The sequence below is a fragment of the Lathamus discolor genome, chromosome 2 (genome assembly GCF_037157495.1).
Source record: "Lathamus discolor isolate bLatDis1 chromosome 2, bLatDis1.hap1, whole genome shotgun sequence".
Classification (NCBI taxonomy): domain Eukaryota; kingdom Metazoa; phylum Chordata; class Aves; order Psittaciformes; family Psittacidae; genus Lathamus; species Lathamus discolor.
Window position 1 is genome coordinate 64158457 of NC_088885.1, and position 20942 is coordinate 64179398.

Consider the following 20942-nt stretch of genomic DNA (forward strand, 5'->3'; position numbering starts at 1 on the left):
TAAATGGGCTGCTCCTCAGAAAAGCTCAACATGTAATGCCAAAATCACTGCAAACTAGGGGAGCAGGAGTAGTATTTGATTGCTCTTTGGATTGTTCAGAGATTCCTAAGCAAATCCAGCTATGAAAGGATATCTGACACCCGACTATCTCACAGCCATGGTGATCCTGCAACTAAGACATTTGATTGCATTTACAGTTTTTTGACTGCAATTGTTTTCCTTTTGGAACGCAGGGTAACAGCACTATATTAAGCACTTGCTGACAGGAGCAGTGGAATCTGTTGTTCAATGAGGCTGTAATATTGCATGCATACATAAACTGGCTGTGTGTGATATGCCACTACTTAAAAGAGAGCCTTCCATACTGACACTGTCATTTGTAACAGGGACAAATTATAGCACAGGTACACTTTCAGCACTCTGGTAGAGCAGTTTTTCAGGTTTGGTTAATACAGTAGAGAACAGTATCTAGCTGGAGTAAAAATATCATTGAATCATAGAATGGTTACAGTTGGAAAAGACCTTAAGATCATCTAGTTCCAACGCCCCTGCTATGGGCAAAAAGCTCCGTATTTACCATTCTGGTTTTTGATTCTTCAAATTGACTTGTATGTGGTCTGGCTGCACACTTGGCAAGTCCAAGTGACCCTTCAGATGCTTCTCAGGCAGAAGTGCTCAGTTGCATCTTCCCACAAGAAAGCAGGAATACTTCCTGCAGGTTTAGGAAACAGTGCCTCACTGTCCTGCACCCAGGAACAGTGGTCAGTCATCCACCAGCTCATAGCACTGCCTTGCTGCAGAGGAGCAGGCCCTTGCCAGGTGCTTCTCAGCCTTCTGCGTGCTCCCTGGGCCATAAGAGGTTTACTGCCCCACACTGCCTTCCCTGGGGAGAAGCCAACCCAGCAGTGATGTGAGGAGTGGGACAGCAGCTCTGGAGGGGAGGCTGCTGCTTTCGGGGGTGGGGTGTGTGCCAGGAGTTTTGCACACCTTGGTCTGTGTGATAGCCCCACGTTCCTCTTCACAGCAGCCCCTCTGCTTCCTTTTCATTTTGACGCCTGCTCACAAGTAGGCAAAGCAGCATCTGCATGTGGCACATGCAGTAAGCCTCCTCTGTGGTTTTTCCAGCCTAAAAATAAGGGGAGCTGTTAGCCAGGAGCTGCTGGTGACTCCCTCAAGGGGTAAAAAGTGACTGCTGTAGCTGTTGGTATGTTAACTTATATTTCAATTGTATTTTTGTTCAAAATCATAGAAAGTCTTGCAAGGCCTTTGCAGTCCTGAAGTCAATTTCATTACAGAGTGCTTTTCTCTCTTTCCATATGAAACAAACACATTTAGATAGCTTGTTCTGTCCACACTGGTGAGATACAGTCTCATTTATTCGACTTTCTCATTTATTCGACTTACTCCTTCTCCCTTTAAAGGCTGGCAAACACTGGGGCAAACTCTGCACAAACTAAAAAACCAGATCTGCTACCTACAAGTTTTGCCTTATTATTTCCTCTATTATTTACCGAAAGAAGAAAAAACCCAACCAACAACAGTTACTCCGCATTTATCACAGTGACTAGTAGAAAGCATGTGATTCTTATGGTAAGCAGCAATTTACAGATGGCCAGGTGCAATCAACATATCTAATCTTATCATGCATTTGTTTTATTCACAGCTGCAACAGTTGGTGTCAGTTAATAGGTTACCAACCATGAAGTATACTTATTTCCTTTTATCCTGTTTCAGGGCTACAGAAGTGATTTGTAAACTGTCCTAGCTGTTGAATTTACATTTAATTTTCGTGTGCGTGGCTTTGTTGTTACTTAGTTTGTGCTACTTAGAAAGAAAGTGAAAATGTCTTTCAGAGAATCCATTTGATTCACTTCTTTTCTAGGGATTTAGAATCTTTAAAACCATGTGCTTGCTCTCTAGGTTTCTAATCTAAGGTAGAACACAAGTGATTTGTCAAGTATAAATGTTTTTTTGTTTGTCTGTTTTATGAGAATGATCTGTCATTGATAAGGGCTCAGTTTTGCCTACTTAGTTCCACCAAGTCACGTAGTGGATTTGCTGTCAGCCCTTCTGAATAATCAAACACAATCTGTAAAAGCTGAATTTTAAATAGCAGTCATAAAAAGAAATAAAATTACATTCTCTTAGTTTTATAGCTCACACTGTGGACACTGCGACGTATAGATATATATACACAGCAGTAAACATACCACATAACCTCCAAAGCTCTCTATATTCTGGTACAAAATTAAAGAGCTTGTTTAAAATAAATGTATTTATTTCGTCCTTAACAATGAGTCATGTCCAGTTTTTGTAATGGAGTCACAATCTTGATTGTGTCAATTTTCTGCTTTCACTTACATCAAGACAACTTTGTGTTAGATAAAGAGTGATACAGTAGTAATTCCCCTGCAACTTACACGCTTCTATATCTTTTGCTTACATGTATCTTGAAATTTGCTTCCCAACAAAAGGAGTTTTAATAGCAAAGAGTACAGCTATTAGCACTTGTCAATGTAAGTTTGGTATTCTTGAAAGTAAAGAAGTTGCACATGTGTGCTTAACAAAAAAGAGAAATAAAGAGAAAAGAATCCCAAGTTTTGATCCTGATTATGGTTTTAAAATGCATGACCAGCAGTGTCTTATCATTGGCATAGAGCAGCATACATACATAGTAATTGGCAACCATTAAATGTATTAATTTAATGGTCCTGAACAAATAACTGCAGGGACTAATTTGCCTATTCAGATTAGCTCCTTTCTCTGCACACAATGTTTTGTGGTAGATTGAAATTCCCTCTGACTTTTTATTCTGAATTACATTTTCAATTTTTAACACATTTTTGCTGATCTGATACTTAATCCTAGCACTATATTTGCATTGCTGTATAAAAACATGGAAAAGAAGATCTTTGTTCAAAAAGCCGATTAGTAGTTCTTCATAAACTGAGGATCTAAGGTGAAGGCTTTAAAACATTTTGTAATTTATAAATAATGACTGCATGCATGCAGACTAGATTTTGTACAAACTGACCTTTTTTCTCCACTAGCCTGACCTCAAAGACTCGTGTTCATGCTCCTTCTTATTGCTCATATTACTGCAGGTGGGAAGGCTTCTGCCAGTGAGGCTAAAATCCATCCAGACATATCTACATCAATTACTCTGTCACTGGGGTTGGAGAAAGGATTACCCAGACTGATTAATACATTGTAAAAATGTATGAATTTACAGTTAGGCAAATAAAGCCTTAATAGCAATTTTTAAGCTACCAGCTTAAGGAGCTTTTGCTGTTGGAAAGTGAAGCTACTGACTTACCTGATCTACTTGCTAAATCTGAACTTCACTTTCAGAGATGGAATATTTGAATAATTGACTGCTTATGCATGGTTACACATGCTAATTCCACTCCAAAGTAGAAGATATTAATGCATATATTGATGTCTACCTGTTGTGATGGTTCGTATTTCATACTGAGTTCACTCACTATCTGCATTGCAGTGTGGGGATTGGTCTTGCTTAGTAAAAGTAGTCCACTGAAGGAAGATTTAGTCTTAGAAAGTGCAGGGTTCATGTAATTTTCTTTAGAAACAGGGGTGAGTGCATGGCTGAAAAGGGTTCAACATGTGAGAGAAATGCTATTCTCTGCCTCCCCATATCAGTTCAAAGTTCAGAACAAGCCACCTGGTACTAAAATACTTATCATCACCTTATGTCTAACTATTCTGTTACTATTTGAGTGTGAGCAACTTTCTAATGTGAGACAAAACTTCATAAAACTGCCTAATTTGGTATATTCTCTAGGGAGGTTTTTATTTTGTTTTTACCCTTTATAATGCAGAGCACAGTCTGACTACGAATATTATGTGATCGGTCCTAAAAGCCATACTTCATTTTAGTGGCAGCAGTGACCTTGACCTTGAACTCACCTGGCTTTCCTGTGCCACAAGACTTTCGGCTTTTGCCCTTCTACTGTAGGTGCACCGGGGTATTTGGGCCCCGGATTTTCATCAGTTTGGGACTTGCATTACTTATATTCAATAATCTCCTCAAGTCAGTCTGAGATCTTTCTGCAAATTTGCCAGTTTAGAACTTGAAATGGAGTTGGATTAATTTTGCTTTTTAATGACTAAGCACACCATTATTTTAATAATGGCAGTTTAGGCACCCAAGTTGTAATTATTCCTGACAGTTCTACAGGTGAGCATATCTAGCTCAGAATATATTACTGAACATGTGTTCTGGTAGACTTCAGAGCAAGCAAACACAACTGACTTACTTTTACCCTCACAGAACCTTATTTTCTATTAAGGATTATTTTGTTGAATTACAGCATTTAGATTTGTGAATAACCTTTCTTTTGGCTTTGGGTGGAGGTTTATGAGGAAGGGCAAGAAAAGATCTTTCCTTCCTTAATCTGTTAAAGACACCTAGACTTTGGGCCTTAAAACAAATGCTACCAGTCTCAGATGCTGCTTCAGAAGCAAATGGGCATGAACTTAAGCATTAGCCTCAGATAAAGGCTGTGAGTGCTGTCATTTGAAGGATGCAGGAACTTCACTTCTATGATTCACTTTCCATTCAACGGCAAACCTGTTCAAGAGAGACTGTTCCTCCTGCACTTGGCATCATTTATTGCCCAAGGTAGCACGTAAGAGAAAATGTGGCTTTCACTGGTCCATAACATATAACAAACCTCACCAGTATCGCACAGCAGGAACTCTTCTGTTTGTGCTCCAGACTTCAGGCCTCATACTGTCAGCAAAAGTCCTTTGCTGGAAATACACTCAGGCAGGAAGACAGGATAGGCCACTGGAGCCAGGAAACAACTTTTCTTTTCGGCACCGAGAGGTCTAAACCCAGACACACGGAAGGGACAGATGATAGTGTTGGTACCTTTGGTGCTATTAGTAATAACAGAGTTTTCTGAACAAAAATAGATCAGAGTGGTAAAAAAGTCTTTGATCCTCATCAGCACAGGCAGTATAACGCACAGATGGAAGTAAATCGTAGATGGGACAAATACACTCCTGTCTTTACAAAAGGTGTATTGTGGCTGCTTAACTCAAAAGCTGCGTTAGATAAGATAAAAAGTTCTCTAGAGAAACAAAAAGAAGTATTTAGAGGTCAGTTAAGTATTTATATAGTGCCGCATAGGCAATTATTAATTGAACTGGAGAAGATGGGGAAATTTCTAGTGTTTGTGAGGTTGGTGAGGCACGGGGTCAGGGAGATCACCTCTGGGGGCTGCTGAAAATGGAAGATTTGGGCTGGAAGGAAGCTTGTAGTGCAGTCATACAAGGATTGCTCTTGGTTTTATTTAGTATTTCACTAATGATTTGGGAGCACATTAGAGAAATCTGCTCATAAGACAAAGAGGCACTGCTAATAGAAAGGAAGATTGGGATAACAAGGAGAACTGGAGCACTGCATGAATGGGGCAGGAGAAATAGGATAAGGAAGTACAAAGTACAAGTCCAAGCTGGTACAGATTACCAGTAATCATTGTTACTGAGGGATAAGTGTGCAGTGGCTATAAATGACAAAGGCAGATGGAGCAGTCCAAGTATACAAGTGTGTCACAGCAAAATTATCATCTACCAAGGTGCTGCAGCCATAGAAAGCCAGAAATTTAATAATTTCATAAATCACAATGATTCTAAGACCAATTTATGCAGTTTTTTTTTCAAGAGGTTGTGGAAACGATTAATATTGTTGTACAAGTCCCTTGGTAAGATACTAGTGAAAAAAACCTGGGATACTTGTGATTCATTTTCAGAAAAGATTAATTCAGACTAGTAGAGATTTAGAGAAAAGTTACTCTCCAAGGGAGAAATCTGATGTATGTATTAAGGCAAAAGAGATTGGCTTCTTTATTTCGTCAGACTAAAGGTGGAGAGAAGATTGGACTTCTGCCTAATTAAAATAATCAGCAAATAGAAAAAACAGCTCTAAAAGAGCTAAGCTAAGAATGGGGTTACCAAAAGATTAAATAGCTATAAAACAGTTATGAGCACACTGAGAAGTAATTATTAAATCCAAAATTCCGTATGATGAAATTATGTGGAGAGAGCAGGACTATTTAAAACATAATTTAAAATGTCAGCCCAGCAGTCCTTAGACTATTATCTGTAAAGCATTTTTTTTATTCCAGCCTTAAGCTTAGCATTCTATTTTTTGTTTTTTTTTTTTTGCACATATTTACTTAAAATACACAATTTTAACATAGAAGAAAAAACATTTTCTCTTGCCAGACAGTATGACACTGTTGTTGGTATTGCAGCAGCCTTCAATGGTCAGGAAGTGCAAGTACAGGGAAACGCTGTAGCCTCAGGCTGGTTCTTGCTTCCTCAGCATGTCTTGTGCATTGGCCACACCACATACCCAAAGCTGCAAGAGGACAAACCACCATCAGTCACTCTGGAGGTGGAAGAAGCAGAGCCTGGCAGCTTCTAATTTTCCAAAACATTGAATGCCAGACCTTAAATCCCAAACACATGTGAATTTCAGTATTTCAGAAATTCATAACTAGGTCACATTGTGGAAAATTTTCACAACGATGCAGCTCTTTGGGCTATTTATTCTGTATTAAATTATTTCTTAAATTGCCAGTCCATGCTTCAGTATAGCAGTTTCCCAACAGAGCTGCCTGTAAAACATGGTGGTGCTGCTAATGTGGGCAAGGCATGCTCTTTCTTGTTCACAGTATCAAAACAGATTTAACCAAAACTTTTCAATAAAATCCTGGCCTTGGCTAGATGCATGCCAGGAAACATGGGGACCCCTAGTCTATGTGGATGTGCCAGCCTGCATGGGACTGGGGCCGCAGTTTTAACTGCCGTGTTTCAGCGCCTGGGGCATTAGCCCATTGATAGCAGGAACAAGATCATGTGATTTATGAATAATAAGATGGAGAAACGTGAATGAACTTTCAGTAAAACAGTTGACAGTGATCAGAAAAACCTCCTCCCAGAAGTGTTTAAGGCACATTTTAAACATACGTTTAATCATGTTAAAATGATTTTCTTAAAAAAAATGTGAAGTGAGGCTTCTGCTACTTTTGAACCCATTTAGTTCAGTTTTTAAACTATTCCAGAAAGGAAAAGGTGAATGTTAGTTGTATCTAACAGCCCAACTAGAAGAACTGGTTAAGCCTCCTTTGCTGATTTATTTTTTCTTTAAATCATTCATTATATTATTGTTTAGCATAATAGCACTTTATAGTTCCAGATAAGATCAGAGATACACTGCATTTTGTGTTGTGTCAAAGACACACAGAAACACAATTCCCATCCTCAGACTTCAGAGCAAAGGCCATCCTGCACATAAACCCCTGGCCATGTTAAGCCAATGGGAAAAGATAAGCACTATCATTTTTATTAGGTTTCAAAACAAAATGGCACATTTTTATTTCCCCCTACGAAAGAAGATTTAAATGGTTCTCTTTTTGATTGAGTTATATTTGATTTACAGATAGAAGGATAAAAAATTATCAAGGGCCATAGGAAACGATAGAAATCATTAAATAGAATGATATTCAAAATTTAAAGCAAAGAAATCTGTAAGTTGTGTGAGACTGTGAAGCACTTTCAGATGGCTTGTGAAAGAGCTGTGGATTTAAATGCATATCTGCTAAGTGATGTGTGCTTCTTATGTACTTCATATAATTGTGTTAGAGTTCCTCTGAGTGGGTGAGAGTCCATCAGGCACAGTTTCCTGCTTCCCAACAGCAGATGCCGACGAAAAACAACGCACAAGAAGCTGGCAAAGTCTGGGGTAGTATTTCCACAGATTCATCCCCCTAGACCCAGCAATTGGCAGTTTGCTTGTCCTACACAGAGAGTGGTGAGTTGCCTGACTGAATTTATGTCAGTGTGAAATTTAAATGTGGTTTACCTCCACAAAAAAGGTGGAATGTTCTCTGGTGAAGGGTGAAATAGAGAGTGAAGGTCATTGGGTGTATGGTCCTTATCTGCACAGCAGCCTCCAGAGCTCCAGGTGCTCAAGTCTGAACTTGTTTGCATGTGTGCACTGTTACCCTTGTAATCATGTGTGGGATGGGCCTACCAAAAATCCAAGTACATATATTGAAGATGGTCCTCTAGATGTTACCTTCTGGTGCACTTGCATAAAAGAAATATTTATTCCTTTACACAGGAGCTTATGCACACCATTCTTTTAAGCATACGCAATTTAAAAACTGAATCATAGTGGTTGTCTTCAGCAACTATATTGAATCCCTTTTTAATCATTACTTCTGAGTAATAATACTTTATTCTATAAGTGACTTAACAGGTTCAGAAGGGTGAACTATGCTTTAGGTAGTAAAAAATTGCTATACAAATGCAAGTACTTTCACAGATCAACAGTAAAACAAGTTACAACTCTGCCTGTAAAATGGCTTCTATTAAGCTAGTGAACGAACTGATAATTTGGTTAATTCTAACTTACTGTCTGCGTTGCCAGAGCTTCACAGATCCCAGCAGACCCAACATGAAACCTGCATTACATTGTGATTTATTGCCCTACTTATTCTAGAATGTCAGAAAGATAATTTGCAGAGAAAGCTTGCTAAAGCTCATTAAAAATACATGATTTAGTGTTAGGAAAGCTAAGCTGACATCCAGCGTATGGGAAGCCCTGCATCCAGAAAGGAGGATTGTGCTGTAGGCTCTAACAGTTTGCCTGCAGCCAACCCGGGAGTTCAGGACATTTTCTTTTGACCCTTCAGTCTTTTCCTCAGAGGAGATGGGGATTATGTCCTTGCTGCCTTGCCGCTAAGTGCTTCTTTTGATGCTCTGCAAGGCAGGGTATTTAGACCCTGAACCTTGCACTGCATACATGTAGAACTTCAAGTTGTGACTTGCCAAATCAACACACCTGGATGGGTGGGACAAAAAGCTGAGCCCTTGCCCCTCTAGGTAGGAGAGGTCAGAGCAAGTTGCAGTTGTGCCTGAGATGGGAAAGTGAAAGAGGCCACATGGCCGCCAGAGTTGTGGAAAGAGGGAGGAAAAGTAAAAAAATGTGCAAGTTAAAACGAGAAGAAATAATATAGCATTTAAAGTGCTTATTTAATAGCTTAATGGGAACAGAAAAATTTAAATTGCTGTGTTAGTTGATTAGTTATGTTACACAAGCCCATGTAATATTATCTGAATATTCCTATGCAGATTTGTTTTTACTTTTACTCAAAATGCCAGACACTGGTATTCTTTGGATATTGGATAAAATACACAATTTTGTATCACATGTGGCCTGATTGTGAACACACTGCAGATAACGGCTGGGAGCAGATGTCAAAATAGCAGATCCCCAGATGGCTGTTACATTGAAATAGTTTAGTTTTATTACTGACCACAAGATGGGAAGAGAGTCTTTGTGGCTCTCTTATCACTCCATCTTGGATCAAGAGGGTACTGCTGAAGCACATCTTTCAGTTGTTTCCATTTACATTGCTGATGTTCACATCGTGTAGCCCTTTTGCAGCATGCTCGCTGGCTTCCTTTTGTATTACCATGACCTGGAAGACATGCTTCAAAAGCACACCTAATGTCCATCTGCTCCTGTAGGGTCAGACAACAGTACCAAGTAAAGTTACTACCAAGTAAAGTTACTACCAAGTAAAGCTTGGAACTAGATGATCTTAAGGTTCTTTCCAGCCCTAACTATTTTCTAATTCTATGATTCTTTTACCAAGTACCAAGTAAAGCTCCAGAAATTTATACAGGGCCAATACTGAGTGCTTTGCGTGAGCTAGTAACTAAATATTGCTATATTTGCTCTATTACACAGCTGTAAATGGGCTGCATCACTCACTAATGCCCAGGAGCCCGGCCTTTGCCCATCACAGCCTGTATGTCATATACTGCCCTCTATAAACCTAGCGAGCTCCATCCTGAGGGATAATAGGGGCTTTTTTTTTAGCTAAAGTTCTCTTGACTGCAAGTCTTTTTCAGACTCCCACTGCTACCCTGATTAGGAACACTCCACCACCATTTCAGGAGCCTGTTTCCTTAGGGGTAGATTTTGAAACTTAGTGCAGAGCATGTAGAAAATTAAGTCAATACCTCTGTTTCTTCCCATTTTTAAGTGAGTGAAAATAGAAGTCTGGAATGACTCTAAAGAAAACCATTATTAACAGTCGTGAGTCCATGACCACCCAGTAGTGGAAAGGGGGGAGGTGTGAATGTGGGGAGGCTGTTTTAAATCTGGAACTGATTGCATTCACTTTAGCATTTCCCTGCATGTTAGTTTCTATTTCCAATTTTTAATTCCAGTTTTTATTTTTAGCTGGGTGTATTTTACTGGTTTAAATGAAGAAATTGATGCATTTTCTAACTGCAAGCAATAGTGATGATTATAACTGCACTAGGAGCATGGCAATTTTAAATAAAATCATTACATATCAAACACACAAACATAAACAACCATGTAAGCACTGACAAGAGGTTGGGGTTCTGGATATAGGTATGAATTGTTTCTGTTAGAGGATTAGGTTCCTGAAAGTTTGGGGGTTTCTGGTTTCTGGGTGGGCTATAGCAGATTGATGGCTTTTTATCTGCAGACTGCTGCATTTGGCCAATATATTCAGTGCTGTACACTCAGTTTTGTCCTTTTATAGAGGTTCCCCTACTTATGCCATATTTTTAATTTTTTAATTTCCCTCCAGGATTGTTTCCTCATTCACCCCTGGCACTACTGCAGTCTTTCTCAGCAAATAAAAATACCAACTGAAGCAGAAACCCAAGCTGAAAAAGACAGAGGCCCCAGATGGATAATCTCATAGATTATTCCATGATTAATTGTCCCAGATTTATCAAATGCCACATCCAAATAAGGTCAAAGATGTAACCTTCCTCAAGACATGCAACCACCCCTTTGCACAAGCCTTGGTTTCTATCACGGAAAGTTTAAACTGATTTCCAATAACAAGAGAAAAAAGAGGTAATGTTGATACATTCTGAGCTATGTACTCAACATGCCAAGAAGATCATTAGTGACTGACACCAATGATGTGCCATACAGCAAGATGTCTCTTTTGTGCCTATCCTTTACTGACATTCCTGTCGCATCCTATTCACCAACCTCCTGCAGTGATCCTCTCGTGCTTTGGATCAAAAAATTTCCCTGTTATTGTTAGTGGTTTACACATATTGCCATTTTGCTCTGGTTTTCACAATTCATTTTGTTGTATTTTAATCACTAAATGAAAAAAGTTGCTCATAGCAGAATAATCAGCATTGCAATATATATGTATTTATCTGTACCTAATTAAATATCATATTTTTAACAGGTTATAAGCCTTAACTCCCAGAGGAAGACTCACAAATTCACTTAATTTCCCTGATTTCACATTTAGGTCTCTACATTAGCTATAAATGTGCAAAACCACATGGAGGTGGTTCCTATTTACTACATAGCTGAGGAGGCACATGGCTCTTATTTCTTTCACCATATGGCTGAAGTAACTTGCACACAAGCAATTTGTTCTGATTCAGCTGTTTCAGCAGGAAGGATTTGCAGAAGCAGGATTGGGAAATACACAGGATTCTCTTTCACTTCTGTGGCAAGAGTTATATTTTTAATTAGCTCCTGCTAGTCTTCTGAGGGCAGCTTGTAGAAGTTTAATTCTCTAGCTCAAGTTTGAGTCTGACTTGATAAGGTCATTTTTTATGTGTATGTAGGGACCAGTTCTGAAAGCATTTTCAGGTTTTTAGAAAAGTCAGCTCCTGGCAAATTCCACTGAAGAAAAGTAAGAGTTTGGGATTTTCTTTTCTGCCAGTAGACTTGACTTACATGAAGCTTATTGAAGATACAGGAAGTAGGGAGTGATAGTCAATATGCTACTTCACTGAAATCTTAAGAGAACCAGCTGTTGGGAGGATTTTATAAAATATGTGTATAGTAGTTTAAATATCTGAAGGCCCAGGGTTTGTACAGTGGGAAGGAATAAAAACCTAAGCCAACTCGTAATGGACAGAAAAAAACTGTAGATTAGTGTATTTCTTGTTACTTGTTTACATAGTAGTATAATTAAAATCAAAGCAATTGGATTTACTAAAATCTGACAAGTAAAAAAAACACAAAACCAAAACCAAAACAACCAAAGAGGTCCATTTGAAATAAAGTTCAGTTGATTAAAAAAAATGGCATTTAACAATATGGATTGACTGAAAACTATAACCAACATATAGGGAACGGAGGAAAAGCACAGAACATAAACCAGCCTTATTAATTTGAAGCAATGCTCTGTGATTTTGAAATAATATCAGCTGAATGAACATGGTGTTGCACATATTTAGGAAGGGGGAGCACAACATCCAAATGACTTGCAAAATGTTGTGAGTTTGTAATTTAGCATAATACATGGGATATATGTGGTGGTGCCTTTAAAATTCAGCTCTAATACAACATCCTGTCAGCAGTGCTATGGTTAAAAGCCTGTGAGAAAGTATCCCTTTAATGTCATTGGTCTTTCAGCTTTCAGTTTAATATTTAAGCTGTTTCTAATTGTGTTCAGCTAAAACTTGGCATACAGTTTATGGACTTGGATGCAACTTTCTTTTCAGTAAAAAATAAAATGGGAGGAAAGAGGCAAAATGTTAATCTGTTCTGTTCCTGGAGTTATTAAGTGGTAAATTAGATAAAAGTTTCAATGTTTTCGTTACCTTTCCGAAATTTGTCCAAATATGATTTCTTACTCTAAACATGTAGTTTACTCTAAAAATGTAACAGAATGTAATATAGGACACACATGGTTACATAGCCAAGAACTAATCAAAACACTCAACTTTGAACCTTCTACAACAGACTTTAAGAAAACCAAATTAGGATCTTGTTCATGGGGAGAGATGTGTGTGTTAATGACTAGAAAAGGAGCTCTGCACACATTTCAGGAAATTGCATTAGCCTTCATCAGCACCAGAAAACCAAAGTGAAAAGTCTGTGTTGGAACCAAACCCTAATGTCAGTTTTAGGAGAGCTCCTGAAGTGTTGTCAGTATATACACCCCATCCTGCATTTTGCACATCACTGACCCCCAAGGCACTGTCACCAGAGCCAGCTTTCCTCACTCTTTCCTCAGCAAAGGGTGCAGGTTCCCCCTTTACTTGAGGGAGTAAAATGCCTTTGTCTATTCCCAAAGAGACAATGGAATTACAGGGAAAAAAACAAATGGGGAGAAACTTTCAGTCTGTGATTGTTGCAGCTGTAGCTGGTCCCACACAGCTGGTGGCTGGGGAAGAGAAGTACCCACTCCTGCCCTCTCCCCTCCCATGGCTGCAATAGGTGGTGGAAACGCAACTTCTGCCATCTGCAGACCATGTTTCACTGAGGAAGAGCTGCCACCTGCAAGACTCCCTGAAGGAGAAATGGTCATCCAGCTTATCTTGAAGCCAGAAAGTGAGGCCATAGAGAACAGCTCAGCAGAATAAGACACTTCATTAGCACAGTCAAGACACATAAGGCATCCAGAAAATCCTTTAAGGCAGGAAAACTGGCATCTTTGGCTTTCCAGAATTTGTCTAGACTTCACGCTTCTTCCTGTCTTCTATCAGAGATCCCAAAATAGCAAATAGCAATATATTCTTGAATATTAAGCATACGGGGCTCTGGAGTCACAGCCCGTAATTGAGGAGCACAGTCGGTTGGTTGTAAGGGGGAGGGGGAGGGCGCAGGCACCTCCCCACTAGACGTCTGTGCTAATTTTGCTGACTGCAGGAATAGTGTCCTTTGGGGCATTTAATAAAAAATGATTAAGGAAGAGACAGGACTGTGGCTATATTACTCATCCATTAACTAGCTACGCATGAGAACAGACATTTCTCTCCCTGCAGCAATATAGCAATGGACATACAGTCTTTGCATGGCTGCTCTGCTCTTCGTGTCCTCCAAGAGGACAAATTTTTTTCTGGCTTGAGCAAATACAGCATCTCATAGAATCATAGAATGGTTAGGGCTGGAAAGGACCTTAAGACCATCTAGTTCCAATCTCTCTGCCATGGGCATGGATGCTTAACCCTAGACCCAAGGCTTCATCCAACCTGGCCTTGAACACTGCCAGGGATGGAGCATTTATCACTTCTTTGGGCAGCCTGTTCCAGTGCCTCACCACCCTCACAATAAAGAACTTCTTCTTTATATCTAACTTCCCATGGTTTAGTTTGTCCATTGAGATCAGTAGAAGCTGATCTGTGCTAGGCCAAAGGTAACACAACATAATATAGATTCCTTCAGTAAGTGATTGACAGGTTGGTTTATAACAATTTTTGATGGAGCTGCTTTAGCTTTAGGTATAATTAAGTAGGAAGACACATGGTGAAGTTTTTCAAGAGCATCCCTGATGTTCCCCAAGGGAATCCAGAGTAGCAGTGGGGCACTTGACTCCTGTTGACTCCAAACTTTAATCAGGTCCCATAATTGTCAGCTATAACTTTAATGTTCTCCCATCTGATTTCCCAGAGGCACGAGCAACCAAGTGTTCCCAGTGAATTTAGCTGGGAGCTGCAGAGAGCCATGAAAATCAGTCTAGGTAGTTAGACGCCTCCATAAGAACATGCTCTTGCCAATTAGGACTTGCCTTTCAGGAGTGTTCACCTGACTACTTTCTCTTTCCTGGAGCACATCCATAGTCGGGGTGGGGGGGTGGGGTGTGCAGTTAGTAAAAACCCACCAGATCTTCCTGTAGAAATGTGGTTTACATGCAATATCTTAAAAATAATTTACCTAACCACTGTTATTAACGGTCGCTGTTGTCATCAGCTGTACCATGACCATACTGACTATTTCATGACATAGAGAAAACTGCTCAATAAATGACAAGTTCTGTTTTTTGAAAAGAAGAAGGAAAGGAGGAAGAGAAAAGACCTGCACACTCCTGAGTGCTATACATCACCCCAAAATCATTTGCAGGTGTACATAAGTTTTGTCAATCCTTCTAGCCCAATTTTTGTATGCAAGGTCATCCTCCTGGTGCTACCTTAGAAACTGGCCTTATTCTACAGAGGACATTGAATGATAACACTGCAAGTCAGCTGACTGCTGTGTCACAGAGCTGCTGCTTTCTACATTATCGCAACTGCCAGAGCTCTTACTGCTGCAGTTTTCTAGTCGCAGTGCGGCAAAGCAGACGCATAGAACCAGGCACAAAGCAGCATAGATTTTTTTTTTATTCTTGTCTTTTTCGTATGAAGCGAATTTTCCTGGTGTTAGCACAGGAACAGACACACAGCCTGGATGTGTTGGCTTCAGCCTGGCAGCTTTTTCAGCTGAGCAGGGACTGCTTGGAGCTCTGCACCCAAACTGCCTCTGAGGAAGAACGCCTGGCTTCCCACTTTATGTACTAAGAGGGTTTTTTTTTACGCTACGGTGATATACCTGCAGCAATAGGACAAAGGAGATGGTACTTGTCACTGTTTGTCCGACTGTGGCCTTTGCAGGCACTCCACTGCCAAAGCTGCGCCAACGTCCCAGGGTCGTATAGACTGGTAATACAGATTGCCGCAGTTTCTTACATCAGTAAGAGCAAAGCTCATACAGGAAACCAGGCTCTCTGACCTAAATCAATCCCACTCCTTTTGGATACAGGGCAGCAGTCGACTAGCAATGACACAACCAGCCATCAAGTGGAGACTCTCTGGGACTACAATCTGTATCAGTTGGAGTCTGAGAGAATGAAACCTTTTCGGTTATCCAGTCGCTTCTCCTTCTTCTAATACTACAATTACTACAACTACAACTACTACTACTATTTCTGTTTTTCTTGCCTGTAAGAAGCTATAAATTGTGCTTGGTCTCTGAGCATATATTTGCCTGGATTAGTCTGTCTATAATGCAGTTCTTATCTGCTCCTGCTGGAAATCAGGGCACGAAGTCAGCCTGCTTTAACAGTTTTTTCTTTCTGCGTGATGCTATGCAACTAGAATGGGTTACACTGACAACAAAGGAACAAGCACAAAGCACCACTTTCTTTGCTGGACTGTTACAGGAACATAACTCTTCTTCGATATGACACCCTGGTCTCTTCTCTTTGCTGTTCTATTGTTGCTGGGTATTTTTCTTTCAAATTCGTCTAATCGAAGAGCCTAACAGACACCATCGTGGATGTGGGTTTTAATGCTTTGGAAAAGACAGCCTGTGGAGACTGCGATTTGAGACAGCAACACATTTAGGTTATTGCCAATTTGAAATACTTGGTTTGTGAAGCACAGCCCTAAGGGACGAGCTCAGTAACTGAGAATGATATTGTAGATAAAGAAATAAAAATGACAAGCGTAATGGAGGCTCTGCAAAAGAGACTGTCAGAGAATCAGTTCATGGATGGCAATTTCACCAGTCTGAATCTGAATAATTCATAGATTGAAATTACCCTGCTTTCACCTTTCCATTTAAACCGGCATGATCTGAATCTCTAATAAATTTTCAAGATAAAGTAAAATGCCAATTTGAATCTGAAGAGCTTTTAAAACCAGATGCTACACCCTGAATCTTTCGATACCTTTCACAATTATCCTGTGAGAACCGCACTTCATCATGAAGCACCATTACCAGTGAAAATTACTGTGATTACAATAGCAACAATAGAATACCATCAAATGATCTCTAATTTACCTAATTTACCAAGGCTGACTGTGTGCCCATTGTGTTTCACTATGTCTGGCATTGGATCAATATCACAGTGGAACAAAAATGCCTTAGTGTGTTCTTTCTTTTTGGCACCTTTAACTTTGACAGTACAGGAAAAATCTATCTGCTGTTAAATGTTTTTACAGCCAATCTGCATGCCTGCTGTAAGATCTGATTGATTCTCCATGATTTTCTTTAGCTCTTAGGTACTGGATGTCATTGTGTTACTAATTTGTTTATAATGTATACTCATGCACAAAGACTGCAGCAAACGAGTACCAGCAGAGAGACCCTGCACTGCTGCTGCAGTGGCAGCGCTCTTGCAGGGGAAGCCAAAATGAGTTCTGTGCCTTATGTTAATAGTTACTTGCGTCTGAGTTAGGAATGCTTTCTAGCATTACCGGCCTTGGTTGTACTACATGAAAAAATTATGCAAAAGCCACAGTGAAGTAAAATGATCATGTGTGATACTAACAAGATTTTTTTCCCCTATTCAGCAGTTAGCATGTGGCTGTGAGACAGGCTGCAACTTCTGTAGACGTGCATATGTAGGTACGCATGCACATACATAGACATAAAGATACTGTGCTTTGTGAATATGTGCCGATCACTGAAAGTAGCAACTTTTTCTGACAAGCCAGGCACAGTGTTTTGCCACAATCTGTTCACTTGTAACAAATCCCTGGTTTGGAGGTGTAAATTTCCTATAGGATGAAGCGTGACTTCTGAAACAGTAAGTACCATTTATGCAATGTGTTGGTGCCTATAGCTACTCTACAGAATAGTATTTTAAGCACAGTTTGAGCCCTTGTAGCATAACGATTATGTGGAGAAGTGAGAAACATGCAGAGAAGGCTAGAAACAGGCATTCTTCATGGAGATGACTGTATCTGCTGTGTGTATGTGTGTGAGTCATACAGTTCAGGCTTGTTTTTCATTTTATAACCAGATATACTCTGCCTTCAGGGAATAGTTTCTAAGGAAGGAAGGTAAGCAGTATTCATTCGAATTTATATGACTGTATTGTATTTCTTTTGTGGAAAATGCATGTTTATAGCACATAATTATATAAAACAGCATGATCTCATGACATCTAATTAAGTGTGTCTGTATTCATGTTAAAATTGGACAAGAGAGCACATTTAAAATATGTTTTTTTATTCAAAATAGACTTTCAGAAATGCTACACAGAAAAGAATTTAAAGACTGGGTTTGTATTCAGCTTCAACTCTTTCATGTTATTAAAGAAAAGTCTATTATACCTAAATAATAATGTTCTTGAAATATTTGGATTTTAGATAATTTATCTTCTTAAAATACAATTTACTGCACTTCTAAATTTCCTGTATACGAGTGGAGACTATTCTTTAGAGGTAAGAGGCAGAAGGTTTTACAGCTTTAGCTGTGATAACAAAGGAATCTGAAAGCGCACAAAATATGATTATACAAAAATCTTGAATTTTAGATTATTCAGTAATGTGATTTAGCAAACTGTTTTTCTTAGACAACATGCTCTCAAGTTACTATGCTATCTGGAATTAATAGTCAACTCAGTGCTATATTTATATTCTTCATTTTCACACAGTATTCAAAACTTAAAAAAAAAAAAATAAATCCTTGGGTAAAGGAGAGACTGGAACTCTGGTGAAAGTGTAAAATCTACATTATGTTACTGTGGTAATACAATCAAGAGATTCAGACCAAACTTTGATAAAGAGAACTAGGTGGTTTGGTATAACTGTTTTATGATGAGTATTTTATAGTTTTAGGTACACAAATAGAAGATACACTGATATAACTACTCTGCTGCAAGGATCATGCAAACAGGAATGTAAATGTTTTGCAAAATACCATACAAATACTTGCTAGCATTTACATTATTATTATTAGCATCACAGTCTTATAGTGTTATTTACTGTTTTGAAATCACAATCTGTTAACCATTTTGATTCTATTTGCAATCAGAGTTTCTTTATCAGTGTTATCTGCTGCAACAATCTGTGGAGAGTGGCTGATCATGGGATGCTAGATGTCCTCATTAACAGCTGCAGAGCAGATTATAACATAAAGTTTACATTTAAGGACCCAATCCAAAGAATTCTGTGAATTCCCTGAGTCCTCTAACTTAGTTCGTGTTCATATCACTGATTTTTTAATGTGTCTCTGGCTCTCACCCACTGCTCCACACTGGCCTCATGTTTCAAAATATACAGTGCTGGTCAAGCTTAATGCTATTTCTCAGTGTAAGCCACTGCAGTAGTTGCCAGAGGATGTTATGACAGTGCCCTCAGGAGGTGAGGTTATCTGTGCGACCGCTACAAAGTACCTGAAAAAGTTTGAAAAACACAGGAAGTAAACTCTGCCTTTTGGGTTTGTGTTTCAAAAAGAGCAGGGCTGCACTCTGCCAGCAGGACAGATTGCATGTGCAAATGGGGAAAAGAGCATTAAAATCAGCTGCAGGATCATGAAGTGAACATTAGCAATATTACCTTGTAAAAATCATTATAGTTGCCTGTACTATCCATATATTTTCTGATATGGCTATAGTTAATCAGGTGCAGCTATAGCTGAAGTGTTTAAGATGTATAATTGTATGTGCTGAAATAAATGGCAGACCGTGCAATATTAAACTTCTAACATAAAGCCACTAATTTTAGCAACAGTGATTCAACAGTTAACCTACATTATGTCACAAGATGTATTGGTCTGGTTTTGTGCTTATAATTTTCACTGTGTTGCACTTGTCTATAGATGGATCTCAAAACGCAGTTAGGGGCCAAAACACTTCTTCACATGATTTCCCAATTAAATGCCAATATTCAATTCAGGAAAATTCCCTCTATGAGTTTGGAGGACCCATGCCCTCATCTGCAGCTAGACAGTGATTATGCAGTTGCACATGTGAAGAACGTACTGAAGCCCATTCTACTGCCATTAGTTTAGTAGCAACACTCCCTGTGTCATTCAGCATAGAAAATAGGTTGATTAATTACTTTCCTTTCATTATAGACTTTCTGTGAAAGTTCTTGTTGTTTTGTTGTTTTGTTTTGTGTGTTTTGGGTTTTTTTTGGTTCGTTTTTTGTTTTTTGCTTGTTTGTTTGTTTGTTTTTTATTGGAAGAATCCAGTGTACCTGACACAATGTTGAATAGAAGATGCTTTCTGTTCACCAGGACATGTAGCCTGAACTAAACATACACTGAAACCATCAATTCAGGATTGATTTGTCTGTGAATTGAAGGGACCTTCTTGCCTATAATTTTGTTGATAGTATTTGTCTTGCAGTATATCTGCTCACTTGCTTGTCAATTTTGCATTCTTATCAGCTGCTATAAACCACACAAGTTCTGATCTATAATGGTTGTATCTACCTGGACAAGAGCCCTGAGGATAGAAGGGTCTGTTGTGTGTTTGTTTGGGGTTTTTTTCACTTTACAGTTGCTTTGAATTAATTGTAGCTGCCTATGGAAATATGATCCCCTAAGAATGTAGAGAAATGAATTATGTATGTATAAAGTATCTCTAGGTTCCTCTGCATCCTGGCTGCTAGGAACTGCACACTATTATTCCTGGACAGAAATGGTAGGAGGAATGTAAGACTGAAGTAACTTGAAAGGATAACAGTAGCGTTTCCAAACCAGCCATTTTGACACATGAAATTCAGACTTAAATAAAAGACAATATAAATGTTCACAGATATCACAAATACAATTAAAATAGCTTACTCCCTTTCTGATGTCATGTGAAAACTGCAGGATGTGATAGAGGTAAACAATTTTTCCTTTTCAGTTCATATTATATAGATACAACTAAAAATCACCTTTGGCTTTAGAAGTATTCGTATTGCATTTCACAGTATCAGTTCACTTTCTTTATGGACTATATAAAGATACACCTGCTCTGTGTTTTTAGCTGCATTACTCTAATGTAGCCAAAAGTTCTGAAAATTGAATGATTTCTGACCAAGTGAAAGTGGGAAATGAATTCCAAAATGGGAACTGCAGTGGAAGCAGTGGGTTTCTCAGGTCTCATGTCAATCCTTCTAATGGTGCGTTTTCTACATCAGCTTAAACTCAGAATTTATCCTAATGAGCACAAAATTAAAACAAAGCAGGAATTCAAAATACGCCCCCATTTGAGCTTTAAAACTACATTTGATACTATTTATGCCACAGGTCTTGTCTCAAAGTTTATCATGGAATTGTATCCAAAAGCATATTTGCAACAATATACCTCATTTGTAGCTAGTCATGCATAAGCAAGAACACACAATGAATTAGCTTAGAATGCTAAATTGGGAAATGCTGTTGAAATGAAAAAAAA

The 20942-nt window shown here is 38.9% G+C and overlaps 1 long non-coding RNA gene across 4 annotated transcripts in view; it reads right to left on the bottom strand.

Annotated features, from left to right (window-relative positions):
* Positions 1–6196: 6196 nt before the first annotated feature.
* The window catches only part of LOC136009244 (uncharacterized), a 37823-nt gene continuing 23077 nt past the window's right edge, over positions 6197–20942 (bottom strand). For all 4 annotated transcript variants that reach the window (XR_010610426.1, XR_010610427.1, XR_010610429.1 and 1 more), the window contains one exon: positions 6197–6388. This is a non-coding gene — a long non-coding RNA (uncharacterized LOC136009244). The remainder of the gene's footprint in view (positions 6389–20942) is intronic.